Below are 6,000 nucleotides of genomic sequence, written 5' to 3' on the forward strand. Positions count from 1 at the left end.
TTCAATAACTAGAAAATCTTGTTTCTCCATCAGAAACAGAAGAACTAAACTTCTAATGAATGAACAAACAAAGTTTTAGCAATTTTTAAAATTAAAAAAATTACATCAAACATGACTTTCTAATGTTTCAAAGGGTTTTCACGATCAAACTACTTGTTCATTCTCTCGTCACGGTTATATCAATCTAAAAACATTTATCCTGACAGACATTCGTGTTGACATATGTATTTTAGATGAATAGTATCAATTGAATGTTCAAATATGACTTTTCATGGATTTATACTATCGAGAAGATTGATTCTAGTGTTAAGTAGACAAATCAAATAGCATGCCTCATCATAACTAATTAAGTAGTGAGCAACCATTCCAATAAAGCAAATGTCTGTTTTAATGGTTATCTAATTCAAATTCTCAATGGAATGTTTGTGCTAAAGAATGGTACAACTGTTCACATAAAAATGGCCAAAATACCCCTAGGTAAATGAGCAATTGTGAAATAACAATCTAGTGCATGTTCAAGACAACATATTAAATGCATGTTCTTAAGGTATGAACAGTAGTTATCTAATGTAAGAATATAAATAGGCATTTCATAGAGGGAAAGCCTGTTCAAGAAGCTATTCATAAGAATTTTAAGAGACGTGAAAGCTATCTGAAAGTACCAAGACATGTCCAAGAGAGAAAACGAGATAGGGAATGAGTCATGAGCATATACATAAGAGGTGAAAATAATTACGAGTTGAGATGAGTTTTATATAAGGCTCGAGTATAAGAACATAAGGTTTTAAAAATGAGTAATGCTAAGTGTACACACTTTTGAGTATATAATTGGATACACAGATAATGTGTTATCATGTAATTGAGTATTATTTTTTCATTAATTTGAAATTACTTAATTATATGATGACACATTATATATGTATCTAATTATGTACTCAAAAGCATATGCACATAGTTTTATTGTTTTTTTTTTAACATGTCTTTGATTTTATGCATGAGTTGAGGAACCAATTTTCATGTTTTCCTAGTTTCTTAAGGTGTTTTGTGATTGGAACACATAGATCCTATGGAACACATATGAGACTAAAGATCCCCTAAAATATATGTGAGACAATGAAATTCAATAGATTAGGAGACTTGCGTTACCCACGAAATATGTTTTCTCATGATGATGGTTTGAAAAGATACTAACACAACACTCCTAAAAGACTCCCTCGAAATAAAGTGCTAATAGAATCTATTATGCATGAATGATAATCTCAATTTAAATCATACAACCTATGGGTGAATCTGTGACTTAAAAAACTAATGGCATTCTTGTAATTAGAAGAAACATTTTAAGCAAAGTTTGGGTTGTAGTTATTGTTTAGGGGCAATTTAGTGTTTGCTTGGTTAAGCCTTTTAACTAATGGATATAAACCACTAGTTGGTTTACTAAGAAATAGAGAGAAAGAAAGGCATTTCGTTAGCTGTTTTAGAAGAAAAAAAACAGGGTGCTTTTGCACGTGTATATTTCTCTCTAGTTCCTCATATTTTCTCTACTAAGGTGTTAGGAAATGCATAAATCCACTAGTTTTCTTTCAATTTAGCTGCCTAAACTCTTGAGTCAATGTATATGGTCGTTGTGGTGCTCGGGTTTAGGAAGGATTTGAGTCGGCAAAGTTGGATTTGGTTATGTTTGCATATGTAATGCTACATTGGCTTCTAAATTTGTAAGCTATATAATATTCTTACTGATTAGTGGATTTGCTAGAGAATTCCTTTACCTTGGATGTAGGGTTTTAATTTTTTAAACCTAAATCAAGTAAATTTAGTGTGTTGATTTGTGTATGATTTATTATACTGATCTTATGCAATTCTTAGCTGATTTATAATCCGAATCTCTGATTAATATTGGAACTCAGCAATAATAAAACATTAACAAGTGGTATTAGAGTCCTCTTGAGTCAGATATTACTATTCTTGTTTGAGGAAAAATTGTTTGGAGTGTTTTTTAAGTAAAGATTTGTTTATCTAGTTGTTCTTTACATTTTGTTATTACTTCTTGAAAGAGTTGAAAAATTATTTGGCTTACTATTTGTTCTCTGTTTATCAATTGTGGCTATACTGTTCATGTGTTTGATATTTTGTCACTATGGCTTAAAGAAATAAAAATTAGCTTGCTTTATTCTCTTTTTGTTATTGTGGCTTGTAAAGAATTGGATTAGTAAACACTTGAATAACAATGGCTCAAACAAAAATAGATGTTGAGAGATTTGATGGGAAGGGTGATTTTAATATATGGAGAATGAAAATGTATGCCATTCTTGTTCATAAAAAATGTGATAAGGCACTGGCTGGTGAATCTGCTCTCCATGAAAATATGGACCTTGATATGAAATTTGAAATTTAAGAAACTACATATAGCCTTTTTATCTTGCATTTATCTAATAATGTCTTAAGACAGATTGATAATGAAAACACTACTGCAAATATTTGTTTGAAATTAAAGTCATTGTATATGACTAAGTCCCTAGCTAATAAAATCTACCTGACTAAGTCATTGTATATGAGTCCATCTCTTGCATGTCACTTTATCACTGATCCGTTACTTCATCATCGTCATCTATAATTTTGTCACCTACAAAATGCAAAGGAAAAAAATGAGTTCAAAATACTCAATAAATAGAAATGATCTATCTTATGATTTTTCAGTTGAAATCTATCTTTTATCCGTTATTAACTCAGGTTATCTGAATCTTAGGCTATCTGATCTCAATCAAATATAAGGGAAACAATGCATCCATTTTAGTGACCACTCTCTAAACTCTCTAGTCCTCGTTGTCCTATTTCATTGCTAATCTGCAGGCTCATAGTCTTGGTTTATGAATCTATGAAACCCAATCATCAAACTCTTTATGTCCTGATAAGTTATAGTCAATTGATAGACATGTAGTCTTAACAAATTCTCTCTCTGTCTAACGACACCAATAAATGAACTTTTTCCTATCTATGGGTATGCCTAAGTTTCAACCATACATAATGTCCTATAATAGAATTATGGTCAAATTTCACCTTGGTTTTCAAATCCTTATCTATCATAACATCATATAACATTGATATAACGTAACATCATCAAACATCTATCATAACATCATATAATGTTCATACAAATGCAATAGGATCTCATATAATCACAAATCATGGCATTAACATGTTCCACATAATTCAATATCAAGATCAACTAATTTCAAAAACAAGTTTAATCCATTCATCAAGATTTCAAGTCAAAATATAATGGAATCCAATAGAAGATCAACTCCTACTTACCTAGATTCTAAGTCGTCAATGGTTCTTTATTGGTTCTTGGCAGCTAAGAGTCTTTCTCCTTCTTTTCCCCTATTTGCTCATCAAAAGTGCACTCTCTTGGTTGTCGATTGTTACTTGTCTTTATTCTCTCAAGCAAACTCTCTTAATTTGGGTGGAAGACAGTGGTGAATTAGGTTTTAAATTGAAGGAGAAGGGTTTATATATTCAACCTTTTATAATCCTACTTCTATTAGGATTTCAATTTTTAACTACATACGATCATATGTTTCAAGCTACAATAAAATATGGTAAGGAGTCTCTGTCTTTAGATGATGTATTGGGTGCCTTAAAATCAAAAGATTTAGAAATTAAATTCGAAAGGAAGGTAATCAATGAAGTTCTTCAAGTTAGAGGTAAGACTAAAAGAGGAATAATAAAAAAAAAAAGGAAAATCTCTAGATCCAAATTTAAGAGTAAGAAAACTTGTTGACAGTGTCATAAAGAGGATCATTTTAAGAAGAATTTCTCAGAGAAAAAGAAACTTTACAATAAATTTTCTAGAAGGGTATGAGAGTGTTGAGGTTCTTACATTAATAGAGAGAATGTTTAGGGAGGAATGGATTATAGATTCAAGCTGCACTTTTCACATGACACCTAGGAAAGATTGGCTAATTGACATTAAATACTTGAATGGAGGTAAAGTATTAATGGGAAATGATGAGTCATGTGATGTTATTGTTGTTGATAGTGTCAAGTTCAAAATGCATGATAGTTCTATTAAAATTCCTGAAAATGTGAGGTTGGTGCCTAAATTAAGGAGGAATTTAATCTCTTTAGGTTCGTTAGACTCAAATGGATATGCTTTTAAATTTGAAAATGGTGTTTTTAAGGTAATAAAAGAATCCTTAGTGGTTATGAAAGGGAAACTGAATCAGGGGTTGTATATCTTGGAAGATTCTGTTGTGTCAAATTCTATAAATTTTAATCCTAAATTTGATGAAACTGTTTTGTGGCATAAAAGACTTGGGCATATAAGTGTTGTTGGATTGCATGAACTTTGTAAACAGAAATTGATTAATCTTGACAAGATTGGTAATTTAGATTTTTGTAAAAATTGTGTCCTGGGTAAGTTGCATCAACTTAGATTTGTCTTAACTACTCAAAGAACTAAAAATGTTTTAGAGTATATACATTCTGATTTGTAGGGATCTCCACAAATTCCAAATTCTTTGTCTAATTCTCATTACTTTATAACATTTATTAATGATTACTCTAAGAGAGTATGGGTGTATTTTTTAAAACATAAGGATCAAGCCTTTGATTGTTTTAAAAAATGGAAAACACTTGTTAAGAATCAAACTAACAAAAAAATAAAGGTTTTAAGAACAAATAATAGGTTGGAATTTTGTAATAAACTTTTTTCAGATTTTTATAAGAAATAAGGAATACTTAGGCATAGAATATGTACTAAAACACCTCAACATGGGTTAGTTGCAAGAATGAATAAAACTATTATGGATAAAGTTAGGTGTATAATGATAAATTTAGGTTTAAGCAAAAGATTTTGGGCAGAGGCAGTTACCCCTGTATGTTGCCCGATTAATAGATCACTTTTATCTGTATTGAATTTAAAACACTTATGGAACTTTGAAATAAAAAACCACCATCATTAAGCCATTTGAGACCCTTTGGATGTTTTGCATATATTCATGTGAATAAAGGGAAATTAAATCCTAAGGTTTTAAGAGCTGTTTTTTTGAGGTATCCTACTGGTACAAAAAGGATATAAATTATGGTTGATTGATGATCAGAAATGTATGATAAGTAGGGATGCAGTCTTTAATGAATCAAAATTTTATAAAGACTTGTTTGTTAGTAATCAGTCAGAACAAGATCAAATTGAGGTAGAGACACCATAGTTAGTTTTCATAGGCAGTCTTAAGAGTCAAGTGGTGGACCTGAATTGGGTTTGGATTCAATTCGTGCTTCAAAGTACGAAATCTCATACTTGAATCAGCAACCACCATTACTAAGTCGAAAAGAAAGTCCTTAATCTGATAGTAGTCTGATTTTGTCCAATTATCAACTTGTTAGAGATAAGGTTAGAAGGAAAATTAGATTATCTTCTAGGTATGCACATGCAGATCTTATTTCATATGCATTACAAATAGGTGATGCATTAGAAATAGATGAACCTATTAATTTCAAGCAAGTGTGTAAAAGTAAATACAAGGATGATTGGATGAAAGCTATGGAGACTGAGATAACTTCTCTATAGAAAAATCACACATGGTCACTTGTAGATAGACCCAAAATTCAAAAGGTAATTATATGTAAATGGGTTTTCAAAAGAAAACCTAGTATACCTAGTGTTGAACAAGCAAGATTTAAAGCAAGAGTTGTTGCTAAAGGCTTCTCACAAAGAGAAGACATTGATTATAATGAAGTATTCTCTCTTGTGGTAAAGCCTACATTTATTAGATTAATGTTATCTGTTATTGTTTTGTTTGATTTAGAATTAAAACAAATGGATGTTATTACTGCCTTTTTGCATGGAAAATTGAAAGAACAAATATACATTGAACAACCTGAAAGGTTTGTGAAACCTGGTAATGAAAATAAGGTTTCTTTACTTCATAAATCTTTGTATGGCCTTAAACTGTCTCCTAGACAATGGTATAAAAGATTTGATGATTTTGTTCTTTCAATTGG

Source organism: Mangifera indica, chromosome 14 (assembly GCF_011075055.1).
Source record: "Mangifera indica cultivar Alphonso chromosome 14, CATAS_Mindica_2.1, whole genome shotgun sequence".
Classification (NCBI taxonomy): Eukaryota; Viridiplantae; Streptophyta; class Magnoliopsida; order Sapindales; family Anacardiaceae; genus Mangifera; species Mangifera indica.